Source organism: Lissotriton helveticus, chromosome 3_1, assembly GCF_964261635.1.
Source record: "Lissotriton helveticus chromosome 3_1, aLisHel1.1, whole genome shotgun sequence".
NCBI lineage: Eukaryota > Metazoa > Chordata > Amphibia > Caudata > Salamandridae > Lissotriton > Lissotriton helveticus.
The window spans coordinates 914,249,261-914,264,835 of record NC_136061.1 but is presented as its reverse complement, the minus strand read 5'-3'; the positions used below and the strand labels follow the sequence as shown (position 1 = coordinate 914,264,835).

General features: G+C 45.5%; 1 protein-coding gene and 1 long non-coding RNA gene across 3 annotated transcripts in view; one reads left to right on the top strand and one right to left on the bottom strand.

Moving 5' to 3' along the window:
- Positions 1–15,575, bottom strand: part of LOC144823076 (uncharacterized) — a 359,545-nt gene that overhangs the window by 248,189 nt on the left and 95,781 nt on the right. The window contains exon 3 of the long non-coding RNA XR_013608728.1: positions 9,446–9,515. This is a non-coding gene — a long non-coding RNA (uncharacterized LOC144823076). The remainder of the gene's footprint in view (positions 1–9,445; positions 9,516–15,575) is intronic.
- Positions 1–15,575, top strand: part of LOC144823075 (cannabinoid receptor 1-like) — a 114,373-nt gene that overhangs the window by 13,893 nt on the left and 84,905 nt on the right. The gene's annotated exons all lie outside the window — the stretch shown is intronic.

The following is a 15,575-nucleotide window of genomic DNA, read 5'->3' as shown; positions in this document are numbered from 1 at the left end:
GCCAATCAAGGGCCCATCACTTTCACACGTCCACATTCCTGACACAGCAACTACACAAACTCATGGATTGCATGGAGTGGCGCTCAGCTAGCACTGTGTGTAGTAACCAGCATTAAGGTACTTCCCACACACCGCCAGCCGAGCACCAGTCCACGCACACCACCAGCCAAGCACCAGACCACACACACCGCCAATCACGCACCAGACCACGCACACCGCCAGCCAAGCACCAGCCAACACACACACACCGCCAGGAAAGCACCAGTACACAGACACCGCCAGCCAAGCATCAGTCCAGGCACACCACCAGCCAAGCACCAATCAAAACACACCACCAGGCAAGCGCAAGACCACGCACACCGCCAACCAAACACCAGACCACGCACACCGCCAGCCCAGCACCAGTCCACACATACCGCCAGGACAGCACCACTCCACACACACCGCCAGCCAAGCACCAGTCCAGGCACACCACCAGCCAAGCACCAATCCAAACACACCACCAGGCAAGCGCAAGACCACGCACACCGCCAACCAAACACCAGACCACACACACCACCATCCAAGCACCAGTCCACACACACCACCATGCAAGCGCCACTCCACACACACCCCCATCCAAGCACCAGCCAAGGCACACCACCAGCCAAGCACTAATCTCAACACACCACAGGGCAAGCGCAAGACCACGCACACCGCCAACCAAGCACCAGATCACGCACACCGCCAGCCAAGCACCAGTCCACAGACACCGCCAGCCAAGCACCAGTCCACAGACACCGCCAGCAAAGCGCCAAACCATGCACAACGTCCAACAATGGGCACTACACGCAAACCAACATCATACTTTAGTTTTTTTCAATACAAATAAAAAACAAAAACTAGCAAATTGATACAAATCTACTAACACAACAACTAAATGTAAATACACTACACAAATTCCAACTTTGAAACTGAACAATAAGTTTTAAAGAATAGAGACCAGCCAGTTCACTTTACCACTGATGGATGCTCCCAAAAATTATTTTGCGTGTGGTACCTTCTAAAACAAGCAGGTACACACAGCCCAGGGTTAGAAGGACAGTTGGGGCAGTACATACCAACCTCCTTCCACAAACCTCTTCACCACCAGACTCTACATCTCAGACTGGGAAAGTCTTTTGAGGTTGTAGGAGGAATTTGATCAGGAAAGTGGCGATCTTTCAATCTGGCAACATCCTCCACCACTCCAACTCTAGGAACACTTGCCTGTTCCACTAAAACAAGGCTGCCTATTACAGACTCCTGAAACTTTACAAAAGTCATCTTTGACTGAGGACAAGATTGCTGGAACACAACAAAAGCATTAAAGGTTGCCAAGTGGAAAAGATGGATAGCCAACTTCTTGTACCAAATGTAAGCCTTACGAAGAGCAGCATACGTTTCCAACCTCTGATCTACTCTGTCAACACCACCCATGTGCCTATTATAGTCTAAAATGCACACAGGTTTGCGCGCTTCTGCAACCTGACCCCAAACAATCACTGGTTCAGTGCTTTCATCATGTATGGAAGTCAACATGTCGACATCTCTCCTGTCTGAAAATGTCACAGATAGAAGCTCCTCACAACGCAATGCACTGCACTGTCCCCGAGCAAGCTTTTGACAAACAAGTTCTTTTGGGAAACCTTTACGGTCAGAGCGGATTGTGCCACAAGCAACAGTGTCCACTTTGGCCAATTCCCTGAACAACCGCACACCAGTGTAGAAGTTATCTACATATAAATGATGTAATATACATATACAATTCTAAATAGAGCCACGGTCACCATTAAATTTGAAACCAATCAAGAGAATATCAAATTATTCATTTCATTCATTATGGCATTTTATTCATTTATAGCCAAGATTATAAATAGCGATTTAAGATAGAAACATGTAATTGTAACATCATTACATTCAATATTAGAAACAGGTGCTCTCTGTGAAAAGGGAAGGGTAAGTGAATGAGTGAAGGGGACAGAGTAAAGGTGTTGTGACATAATTTTTGCATCCAAATTAAAATGAAAAACCTCTACAGTCAAACTAATGAGCAAAGGTTCCCAATTTCACATCACACATAGATAGTGAGAATACATCTCTTATTTAGCTCCTATGGTGTGTCAAGAAAAAGAGGCGTATTTCTACGTTTCGACCCCTGATACGCTAGAAGGGCAATTCACAGCCTCATGTTGGGGTCTTCATCAGGAAGAGGATGGAGAGCCTATAAGATAATATGAATAAACAATTCAGAATTTTATGGAGGGTGAGCAGACGTGGTAACGTTATTCATGGTAGTAATGTGGATGGTTACCTACATCAGCAAACGGTCATCGTATGTACCGTCCGCAGGGGGGCTTCCAAACGCTCCGATGGAAACTGAAATACAATGAAATAGGTGCCATCAGGGCCCTGAACTGTGCTAGATCAAAGAAATTATCGGGGGTGGCGGGTAAGGGGACTTACTTTACGTGCTGGTAGTCACACAGCCAATGGGCACAGGTAGGTCTGTCCTCAAAAGGTATATTGGTCTGTGAAGAAAGGGGAGGCTGCATTTAGCATACAATTCCGTTATGGTAGATAAGGTATAGCAATGTGGCCGATTACAGTTAGGGAGCAATTTTCCCACGTTTTTACCTTACAGGGGTGAGTGCAAAGTCGCCCTGTTGCTCCAACGGCGTGCTGAATCACAAATGAAATCGCGGTGCCGGTATATTTTACTGAAAAGACAAAAGGGGAACTAAATTCAGTTTACTCGGTCAGCTGGGTACACTGTACTCGAGTAAATGTGGCCGATTGTGATTGCGGGGCGCCCGATCGGCGGATTGAGACTGGACATACCTTTTGAATTGGAACGCGCATTAGCGCTGTCACTTCGTCGGCGTCCTGCATCCGAGTGAGCTCGCGGTGCAGGCGCTCAATGCCAGTGACTGCTAGAAGAAAGGGGCTCGGCCCGCTGGTCCAATGGGATCAGGGCCTGACTCGCGCGCTCCGTGGAGCATCCTTAAAGAGATAGTCTCCCAGTATGGGAAACAGTGCTGGCTAAACACTGATAAGCCAGAGCTGAGTTGTGGGTGAATGTATCCTGAAACCAGATCTGAATTTCTGGCATGTAAAGCACCGGGCAGCGTCACCATGGGTGAGATTGCTTGGAAGTACATTGTCTATGCTTTGGCCAAAACAGGAGGAGCAGTGGGACACAAGGTTGAGATACAGTTTGTTACACCTCAATGCATTTTTAGCCACAATATTAACATGTATAAGACCGGACAGATTCCACATGGGTGAGGATACTTGGGAATACATAGCATACATTTCAGTGAGTTCGAAAAAACAACAAATGATACACGGTCCTCATAAATGTCCAGAGCGTGTTATGTGGGGTGTCGCATTATTCTTACTGGTAACTTTGCACATGCGTGAGTACATGGGGAGGTAAAGATACAGTAACCCAGGGTCTATTCGGGATTGAGTCTCGCCATCTGCGAGAAACTAGCTTCCAGTTCATTCAACCCCTTACTTATTGTTTGGAACTTCTGCATCCATTTGCATTCCCTAGTGTCAAGAGCGGCAGCTAGATTGCCCCCCCGGGGGCCGAGGGTGATTTTTTCAATTATCAACCAGCGGATGGAGTCTGGTGGATGGTTTTTCTCAGTGAAATGCTCCACCAAAGGGGCCCCTGGAGTCGTGCAGCGAATCCGGCTACAATGCTGGAAAATCCGGTTCTTGGCTTTTTGCTGTGTCTGTCCAATGTACATGAGATCGCATGGGCACAGAATCGCATAAATCACTCCGCTTGAGTTACAATTGGTCAGAGATTTGAGGTCTGCTGTCTGGTCGTTGTACCGTATTTGCTTGGTCTCCAGACACATCGGGCAGGCTTTACATTTTGTGCATTTGAAATGGCCCACCAGTTCTGGTAGGTTCCATAGGTTACGAATTGTCGGTGACGGTGGGGTTTCTAGTAGAGATCGCACCACAGAGTCCCTTACGTTCCTTGATCTTTTAAAGGCGTGCATAGGGGGGTCAGGAACTTGCAACATTTCTCCTACCAGACCCCAGTGTTGGTTCACAATTTTGCGAATAGCATTGCTTTCGGTGCAGAAGGTGGTTACACATATCATTCGCTCTTGTGTTGTTTTTCTGATCCTCGGTTCGAGTAAGGTTGCCCTGTCCTGAAACCAAGCCCTCTTTCTGGATCTTTTCACTAGGCGTTTGGGATAGCCTCTGTCAATTAGACGGGTGATCAGGTCATCGGATTCCCTGAAAAAATCTTCTTTAAAGGAACAGTTTCTCCGAAGGCGGAGGAACTGCCCAAAGGGCAGATTGTCCCTTAAACCTCTAGTATGGTGACTGGTATATCTTAACAAGGAATTCCTTTCAGATGGCTTGCGGTAAAGGGTGGTGTAGAGGTGGCCTTCCTTCTCCTTGATACTGATATCCAGGAAATCAATCGATTCTCTATTAGATTGCATGGTGAATTTTATATCTGGCGATTGATTGTTCAGCCAGGCCAGGAATGCATGGAGAGGTTCATCTTGGCCAGTCCATATCATGAGGACATCATCATACTGTCCAGTGCTGGTCTCTGGGGAATGCTGGTATATAAGGAGACAATGTCCATTGTTACCAAGATCTGTTCCTCTTTGTTGAATGGCCTCAGATCAATGTGGTTGATGACTTGCGTTGTATCTCTAAGATAGGTGGGGGTGGCCTCTGCTAGTGGTTTTAGGAACACATCGATTATATACCAGCATTCCCCAGAGACCAGCACTGGACAGTATGAGGAGGATACTGGACGGGCGTGTGCAACCTACCCCAGTGCCAACAGAATTCATAGTGGCACTACTAGAAATTGCAATGACCAGAAATTTCTTTATTTTCCAAAATAACTTCTACGAACAAAGCAAAGGAGTAGCGATGGGCGCGGCATTTGCTCCAGACTTGGCCATTCTTTTTATGTCCGAATTGGAAAAGGATACCATCCTCTCACACAACAATCCATACAGAGCGATGATCACATCATGGCATCGATACATCGATGATGTCCTCATGATATGGACTGGCCAAGATGAACCTCTCCATGCATTCCTGGCCTGGCTGAACAATCAATCGCCAGATATAAAATTCACCATGCAATCTAATAGAGAATCGATTGATTTCCTGGATATCAGTATCAAGGAGAAGGAAGGCCACCTCTACACCACCCTTTACCGCAAGCCATCTGAAAGGAATTCCTTGTTAAGATATACCAGTCACCATACTAGAGGTTTAAGGGACAATCTGCCCTTTGGGCAGTTCCTCCGCCTTCGGAGAAACTGTTCCTTTAAAGAAGATTTTTTCAGGGAATCCGATGACCTGATCACCCGTCTAATTGACAGAGGCTATCCCAAACGCCTAGTGAAAAGATCCAGAAAGAGGGCTTGGTTTCAGGACAGGGCAACCTTACTCGAACCGAGGATCAGAAAAACAACACAAGAGCGAATGATATGTGTAACCACCTTCTGCACCGAAAGCAATGCTATTCGCAAAATTGTGAACCAACACTGGGGTCTGGTAGGAGAAATTTTGCAAGTTCCTGACCCCCCTATGCACGCCTTTAAAAGATCAAGGAACGTAAGGGACTCTGTGGTGCGATCTCTACTAGAAACCCCACCGTCACCGACAATTCGTAACCTATGGAACCTACCAGAACTGGTGGGCCATTTCAAATGCACAAAATGTAAAGCCTGCCCGATGTGTCTGGAGACCAAGCAAATACGGTACAACGACCAGACAGCAGACCTCAAATCTCTGACCAATTGTAACTCAAACGGAGTGATTTATGCGATTCTGTGCCCATGCGATCTCATGTACATTGGACAGACACAGCAAAAAGCCAAGAACCGGATTTTCCAGCATTGTAGCCGGATTCGCTGCACGACTCCAGGGGCCCCTTTGGTGGAGCATTTCACTGAGAAAAACCATCCACCAGACTCCATCCGCTGATTGATAATTGAAAAAATCACCCTCGGCCCCCGGGGGGGCAATCTAGCTGCCGCTCTTGACACTAGGGAATGCAAATGGATGCAGAAGTTCCAAACAATAAGTAAGGGGTTGAATGAACTGGAAGCTAGTTTCTCGCAGATGGCGAGACTCAATCCCGAATAGACCCTGGGTTACTGTATCTTTACCTCCCCATGTACTCACGCATGTGCAAAGTTACCAGTAAGAATAATGCGACACCCCACATAACACGCTCTGGACATTTATGAGGACCGTGTATCATTTGTTGTTTTTTCGAACTCACTGAAATGTATGCTATGTATTCCCAAGTATCCTCACCCATGTGGAATCTGTCCGGTCTTATACATGTTAATATTGTGGCTAAAAATGCATTGAGGTGTAACAAACTGTATCTCAACCTTGTGTCCCGCTGCTCCTCCTGTTTTGGCCAAAGCATAGACAATGTACTTCCAAGCAATCTCACCCATGGTGACGCTGCCCGGTGCTTTACATGCCAGAAATTCAGATCTGGTTTCAGGATACATTCACCCACAACTCAGCTCTGGCTTATCAGTGTTTAGCCAGCACTGTTTCCCATACTGGGAGACTATCTCTTTAAGGATGCTCCACGGAGCGCGCGAGTCAGGCCCTGATCCCATTGGACCAGCGGGCCGAGCCCCTTTCTTCTAGCAGTCACTGGCATTGAGCGCCTGCACCGCGAGCTCACTCGGATGCAGGACGCCGACGAAGTGACAGCGCTAATGCGCGTTCCAATTCAAAAGGTATGTCCAGACTCAATCCGCCGATCGGGCGCCCCGCAATCACAATCGGCCACATTTACTCGAGTACAGTGTACCCAGCTGACCGAGTAAACTGAATTTAGTTCCCCTTTTGTCTTTTCAGTAAAATATACCGGCACCGCGATTTCATTTGTGATTCAGCACGCCGTTGGAGCAACAGGGCGACTTTGCACTCACCCCTGTAAGGTAAAAACGTGGGAAAATTGCTCCCTAACTGTAATCGGCCACATTGCTATACCTTATCTACCATAACGGAATTGTATGCTAAATGCAGCCTCCCCTTTCTTCACAGACCAATATACCTTTTGAGGACAGACCTACCTGTGCCCATTGGCTGTGTGACTACCAGCACGTAAAGTAAGTCCCCTTACCCGCCACCCCCGATAATTTCTTTGATCTAGCACAGTTCAGGGCCCTGATGGCACCTATTTGATTGTATTTCAGTTTCCATCGGAGCGTTTGGAAGCCCCCCTGCGGACGGTACATACGATGACCGTTTGCTGATGTAGGTAACCATCCACATCACTACCATGAATAACGTTACCACGTCTGCTCACCCTCCATAAAATTCTGAATTGTTTATTCATATTATCTTATAGGCTCTCCATCCTCTTCCTGATGAAGACCCCAACATGAGGCTGTGAATTGCCCTTCTAGCGTATCAGGGGTCGAAACGTAGAAATACGCCTCTTTTTCTTGACACACCATAGGAGCTAAATAAGAGATGTATTCTCACTATCTATGTGTGATGTGAAATTGGGAACCTTTGCTCATTAGTTTGACTGTAGAGGTTTTTCATTTTAATTTGGATGCAAAAATTATGTCACAACACCTTTACTCTGTCCCCTTCACTCATTCACTTACCCTTCCCTTTTCACAGAGAGCACCTATTTCTAATATTGAATGTAATGATGTTACAATTACATGTTTCTATCTTAAATCGCTATTTATAATCTTGGCTATAAATGAATAAAATGCCATAATGAATGAAATGAATAATTTGATATTCTCTTGATTGGTTTCAAATCTAATGGTGACCGTGGCTCTATTTAGAATTGTATATGTATATTATGTTTGCAAACTCAGACCAACCTCTTATGTACTGACCCACGGACCCAGGTCCTGAGTTTTAAGGGCCTACCCCTTTCATACTCATACATATAAATGATGGCCTTTGTTAAAAAATCCTCGACCAAGTTCCCACACAATTTTCTCAGTCACTCCAAAAGTTGACGGACAACCAGGGGGGTTAATCCTGAATTCCTTACCGTTGTACACCCTGAAATTAGAGACATATCCAGTCCGACTGTCACACAGCATATAAAGCTTAATTCCATAGCGTGCCCTCTTACTAGGAATGTATTGCCTAAATACCAAGCGGCCCTTGAACAACAGCAAAGACTCATCCACTGCAATTTCATTCCCAGGAGCAAAGATCTCAGGAAATCGATCAACAAAATGATCAATGACAGGCCGAATCTTGAAAAGACGGTCACAATCAGGGTGATCTCGTGGCAAAGCTGAACCATTGTCAACAAAATGCATCATCCGAAGCAGAAGCAAATACCTATCACGAGTCATGACTGCCGGAAATATAGCTGTTGCCATCAAGGGACTAGTAGACCAATATGAAGCCATTGATGGTTTCCTAAGCAAGCCCATCAAAAAAGTTAAACTCAAAAACTTGTTCATCTCCTCCAAATGTGTGGGAGTCCACTGGGTAGCTCTAGCATGGGGCTTAAGGCTGGCACTGTTCTCCCTCAAAAACTGTTCTGCATACAAATTAGTCTGCTCTACAATCTCTGCCAAAAACACATCATCCATAAACAACTTGAAAAAATCAATTGGCAAACATTTTTCACTGTTCACCCTACACCCTGGAACACCAGTAAATTCAGACAATGCCGGCTGCACCATGCCTGGGGCAACCCAGAGGTCAGAACTTTCAACGACAAGTCTTGCAGCCTCAGGCTGCCGCCCAGGTGCCTCTTGTCTCACTACACCAACTGGAAATCTAGCAGCCCCAGGCTGCAGCCCAGATGCCTATTGCTGCACTATTGGCACAGCAATGTCCTCCGCAACAACAGGCATTTCATCCACACCAAAAGTAGCTTCATCAGCACTCAGATTATCTTCATCATCAGATGTAGCCGTGTGTAGAGAAAACTCACTACCTGAATCTTCACCTCCCACCTCTGCCTCAGAATCAGAGTCAGTCTCTGGACCATGGTCAGAGGAAGAATCAAAAAGCATTCCAACAACTTGCTGAGCAGTAATCCGGCGGCTAGCCATTATCCTTACTAAGAAAGGAGTCTGCACAAACAACTCAACAACCAACACTGTGCAAAGTAAGTAAAAAATGTAAGCCTTTATCACAAAGATCCATATACTGAAAAAATATACAATTCACTTACACGAGACCGCTACACTCACCAGCACCTACTCTGCAAAGACAGAGCAAATAGGCAACGATATCCCACTAGAAAGAAGAAAAAAAAACGTACATCTACAGAAGTACACATCAAGAACAAATGAAAAACATGTTTTACAATCACAAAAAACAGAAACCAAACATACTCGTATTATTACACACTTTGCAAAAAACCCAATTACATTAAAATTGAACAAAAAAGGTCTCTTACCAAACACATGCAACTACACAAACAGCAGAACAGCAGAACCACCAGTAACGGAACCACACACCGCAACAATCTAAAGAGAAAATAAAACAATACACATTAGAAGAAAAAAACACAATACACATTACAACAGGCTATGTCAGCTATGTCACAGGGTATGTCACAAATGGGGTGTCGGTCCCCATGGGGGGCAGAATATAAATCTTTTTAAATTTGGGCCCCCTGGAAGCAACCCTTGCCCAAGAGGTTGCTTCCATTTAAAAAAAATGATTTTCCTGGTGTCTAGTGTTTTTCTTTGCTCCCTCCACAGGGCCGAAAGGCCAGATTAAGACACTAATCTGCCCCCAAAGGGGGCAGAATATATTTTAAAAAAATATTGGCCCAAGGAAACGCTTCCTATACAAAAAAAAAACAATCCCTGGTGTCTAGTGGGCTTTTCTACCCCCCCCCCCCGGTCCACAATGGAAAAAAAACAGCCGATCTGCCCCGGGGGGGGGGGGGGGGGGGGGGGAAAGGGGGGAGAAAAGTCCAAAATATTTATATTGCCCCCTGGAAGCGGCCCTTGGTCGCTTCCTTTATAAAAAAAAACACAATCCCTGGTGTCTAGTGGGCTTTTCTACCCCCCTGGGTCCAGATTTGGCCCAAAAAACAGCAGCGAAAAGACTAAAAAAAAAATGTGGCCCCTTGGAAGGGACCCTTGCCCAAGGGGTCGCTTCCTTTGCAATAAAAAAATAATCCCTGGTATCTAGTGGGCTTTTCTGCCCCCCCTGGGTCAAGATTCGGGAACAACAGACCAGATCTGCCCCCAGGCAGAAAAGTCTGAAAAACATATTGCCCCCAAGGAAGCGACCCTTGCCCAAGGGGTCGCTTCCTAAACATAGCAGAAAAGGATCCCTGGTGTCTAGTGGGGGCATTCCTGGTGCAGGATCGCGACGCTGTGCGCGATCCTGCCCCAGGAATGCCCTGCATTGGGACATCAGGGGAGAGGAAACACTGTTTCCTCCCCCCCGATGCCTCAAGGCACTGAGAAACGGCCCCTCTGCCCCATCGGAAAGCACACACCTACTTCTCTCCTTTGGACGCGCTGGAAAGAAATGGATTCCAGCGCGTCCAGCGCTTCCTGATGACGTCGGCGCGCGCAACAGCGTGCTGACGTCACCAGGAAACGCAAGGGGGCCCAGGGGCCCTCTTGAGGCATGAAGATCGGTGCCCCAGGGGGGGGCGCCAGTGCTCCCACCCAGGGCTGTGCCGATGACGGAGCGGTTCCGTCATCAGCACAGCCCAACCGATGCTGATGACGGAACCGCTCCGTCATCAGCGTCGAAGGGGTTAATCTGTCCAACCGGGGGGTACCTGCACCTCGAGCAAAAAGGGGATGCAGGAAGCCCCAAACTAAATGGGGGACAACTAGTGCTAGGAAGGGTTTTAAATGTATACCTGTATCTAGCACAGATAAGCAATTAGCTAACATTAATACTGGGGTTCTAAATGGCAAACAGGTAGATCAGATCATTAATGTATTGGCTGCTAAAATCGACAACTACATTAAGCCACTGTGTGATAAATTAGATCTACTGAATAGAGAAGTCATGAGGTTAGGAGGGGAAATAACTCTCCAAAATGAGTTACTTAGGGCTTTAAATGGTTTACCGGTGGAACGCCCCAAAAACACAAGTAACTTATCTGTAGAAACATCAATGATAGAGGTATTAGGCTGTGATGGGCGGGTGAAGGCCACTAGAGCGGAGGAAAGCAAACAAGCTATTTGTAGCAGGGTGAACCCCGAGGATATAGAAACCCGGGGAGAGGGGTAAACTAAGGAGGTAAAACGTAGTAACACAATAAACTTACCGCCAGATTGTGCCCCGTATGAGGCAGTTTTAATGAATGTTCCACCACTGAACCAAACCCAAATGGAAACCCATGAATCACTTAAGAATAAAACGGTGCACTGGCTCAATCATCATTGTGGGTTTCCGGTGAATCATTCTGACCAGATCCTCACAACAAGAAGGGTCAATTGGATAGGACAATCAAAAAAGAGTATCCGGGGAGATTGTGTTATTATTAATTTTAAAAATCCCAACCATGCCACTACCTCTTTGATTAGAGCAGCATCGTTACCATATAATAAACAGGGCAGTACATTACGCCCACTTGGCTTTTTTTATAGCCCTTTAACGCACAAGAATATTGGCGAAATAAGCCGGGATCATCACTCATATAGCAGGACTTTAATAACATACCCCCTATTTGAGGTGCCTGTTTCCAACCGGTTTCAAGCACTCAGTACCCTAGATGTAAACGATTGACAGGTTTTGGACCGCCCTATAACTGATACGGCGGCTAAATCTAGATCTGTTGTTATAGAGGGGTAAAACTTAGATGGTCAAGGAACCACGCCTGCGGATACTCTGTGGCATTATACAGATCTAGGAGGAGAAGGCATAACCAACTTAAATGTGGGGGCTCCCCATGGAGGAAATACCACCGTAGAGCAGAATGCTATTTGTAATAATAAAAGGATATTCATAGCTAGCTGGAACATAGCTGGGTTGGCTTCGAAAGGGGAAATGCTGGGTTGGACGGATTTAATTAGATCGCATGATATTATCTGTCTTCAAGAAACCTGGTGTACGGAACTGGTCAGCAATTATGGTTTTGTCTCGTACAATTTACAAGCACAGGGTTCAGCGTCTTGCAGAGCAAAGGGGGGCCTTTTGACTCTGGTTATAATAAGTCTGTCACCAAAAGTGAAAAGGCACTTGAATATCGGGGCACATATCCAGACCCTCTGGCTGTACCAGAAACATGCTTGTGATGTCCTCTTAATTAATTTTTATAACAACATATTTGACAACACACGGTCTAGAGTCATTAAGGACTTAGAGACTGCCATTGAAAAATTGAGCACAGAGGAAAATGTTATTTTTGATTTTATATGGGTGGGAGATTTTAATATTCCAATATGTCCTATGTCCACATCAAGGGTCTGTGGGGTGCGGAGTGATACAGGAGATGACGACCTAAACTTCCCTCACAGCATATATGGCGAGTCACTAAATAAAATCATGGCGGATCATGACTTGGAACTCCTGCAATATGCAAGAGATGGATATGGCAATACGATCCCTACCTTTACTTGTAGGAACTCAAACTCAATTATTGACCATGTCGTGGTATCCTCAAACATCACCCCTTTATGTATGGCCCCTAGGATTGAAGAGACCCTACTAAGTGACCACAATTGTATTATTTTAACAACTTTTATCTGGGAACCTAAACCTGTTATTACTACAAGGATTGTGGAAAATATTGAACCGCACAGACCTAATGGCACCAGATTAAAGTGGAAAGGGGTGCATGCGGATAAAGTGTTAAAAACCATTGTAACGGGTTGTACTGAGGAGATAAATGACATTTTGAATTATAATAGTGACTCAGAACTGATTTTAGGGAATTTTAACAGAATTAATAATTTTATAAATGCCACCTTTACAAAGTCTGGTAACGGGGAAACTACCCATCACAAGGGATGGTTTGATCATGCTTGCACTTTATTGCTTTCACAGCTAAAGCAGGCATTAATAATTAGACCTAGGGATCAGACGCTCGTAGTTAAACTGAGAACCGATTATAAATTAGCCCTCAAGCGGAGGAAAAGAGAGCTGCAACAAGAGGCCTGGGATAAACTGGCACAGGCGGCAGAGACATCTAATTGCCGATTGTTCTGGGCAACAGTTAACTCCTCTTTCCTAAAAGATGAATTGGTCCCAGAGCTAATGTCCCATGTTAGTAGTGAGGCCTGGCTAACCCATTTTTCTGGTATATTTAAAGCTAATCATCTTTCTAGTGTTAATACTAGATCCTGGCCTATAGTACCTTTAAATTTGACTGTAGATGAGGTAGAACAAGGCATTAAAGCATGCAAGGGGGGAAAGGCCCAGGGGCCGGATGGGGTTCCCATTGATGTTTATAAAGCCGTCCCGTTGCTATGGGGCCCCCTACTAACAATTGTTTTTAATGCTGCTGTAAGCAATGGAGTCCTACCCACATGGGGAGAATCTATTATTATTCCTATATACAAGAAGGGGGATAAATCTCCCTACTAGACTCCTCTGTTAAAATCATGAGTAGGATATTGTTAGTTAGGCTAGAAGAGTGGGCAGAGGCCCACGGGATTTTGGCCAATACCCAGTATGGCTTCAGGAAAGGGCGAGGAACGCTTGATCAGTGCATAAACCTAGATTTATTAATCGGGAAATACACCCTTGCCAAACAAGGTTCTCTTTATCTCTGCTTTGCGGACCTAAGTAGCTCGTTTGACCTGGTGGATCATTCAGTCCTATGGCAAACGCTATTAGAGCTTGGGGCTCCAGAGGGAATAATCTTTTTTTTAGCACGGCTGTACGAAAGATTACAAACTTGTGTCCGGTACGGGGTGAGAGGGGAGTGTACTCCCAAATTTAACTTTAGATGTGGCATCAGACAAGGCTGCGTCCTCGCCCCTCTGCTTTTTACCCTTTTTTTTTTGTAAACTTTTTATTGAAGTCGTCAGCATACATTACAATTACAAGATCCCCGTCAGGGTAATAGTCCGCCAACTTACATTCTTTCAGTTATAAGCCAAAACAGTTCCCATTTAGTAACAAGAATATTATGCGATCATTGCATGAGTGTGTCTAAACTGTAGACCGTCTATCCTCACGTCTGGCTTTGCGTATAATCTCAAAGACCTTTTGCTTCCAGTGTGTGTATCATAACAATCATCGATATAACAACAACAAACATTAAAAAGAGTCATCCTCAATAGGTACATTTGCAACATTGACATTGGTCTATAGTTGTCCCTCACTTCCCACGCCATGTCCTATGAAAATCTGCTTCGGTACTGCATGGTGCCCACCAGTCAAGTACTGCAACCTCCCCCCTCCCTCTAGTCCTCTTCTCCCTCAGACTCTAGGTCCTCTTCTTCCTGCAGTGGTTCACAGAGGTCTCCTCTATAAGTGTTCCATGCCGTCCATACCTTATTCCATTTGCGGGGGCAAGCCCTCATTACGTACACTGCTTTTTACCCTTTTAATAATGAGGTGGATGCAGCACTAAAATTAGTTAGATCAGATGCCCCACAGGTAAAAGGGATAGATGTACCGGTGCTGCTTTATGCAGATGATGCCGTGTTATTGTCTAGGACCCCAATCGGCCTCCAGCGACTAATGGACAGGTTCACTGATATAATAAAGAATAGGAAATTGCAGATTAATAAGAATAAAACCCACACTATGGTTTGTGGTAGCAGTCGTAATTAGCCCTATTCCTTTTTATAGATAGACAGAAAGTCCAACAAGTGGATACATTCTGTTATCTAGGAATTACTTTCGCAAGAGATAGAACGTGGTCGCACGAAATAACAAACGTCAGGGCAAAGATGGCTAAAAGTGCCCATGGAGTTTTCAGAATTGCAGCAAAGATAGGCGATAGACGCATCAGTGACATGATGCAGATCTATCAGTCTAGATGTGTTTCGATCGCATTATATGGGGCTGGGTATGGAGATATCACCTTGATGGCAGTTTACAAATTGAGGAAAATTATTTCCTCAAAAAACTGCTCTGCCTACCAACTTCAGCCCCAACTGATTTAATGATTAATTATCTGTCAGATCTGATATCTTTAAGGCCTCTAATGATCTGGCGATCCATCTGGCAATCTGATTAACAAGGATTGACAGGGATTAAAGCAAATGAGGATGCAACTTAATAAGGCAAGGTTCGCAACTATATTAATAAACCTGCGTCCTACTGACATAAACAAACAAACAAAGGGTTCAGACAAAGAAAACGTGTCTGTATATAAGTTTGATATAAATTAACCAGACAGAACCCGGGACTCACTGGGGTTGTTCTCCACTGGGACCACGATTCGAAGCCAGGAGCCGAGATGCCCTCGTGCTTCCTAATTATGGAGATCGCGACCGCTGCTCCTCCTTGATCCTTGCTAATTTCTCCATCAAGGCTTCTGCTTATCCCAACGCGGTCCCGGCAATTATTGTGCCCCACTCAGCAACGGCTTTATTAGGCGCTTATCCGGCCCGCAAGACGCCACCCATTTGATTCATCTTAACCGTTTTGGA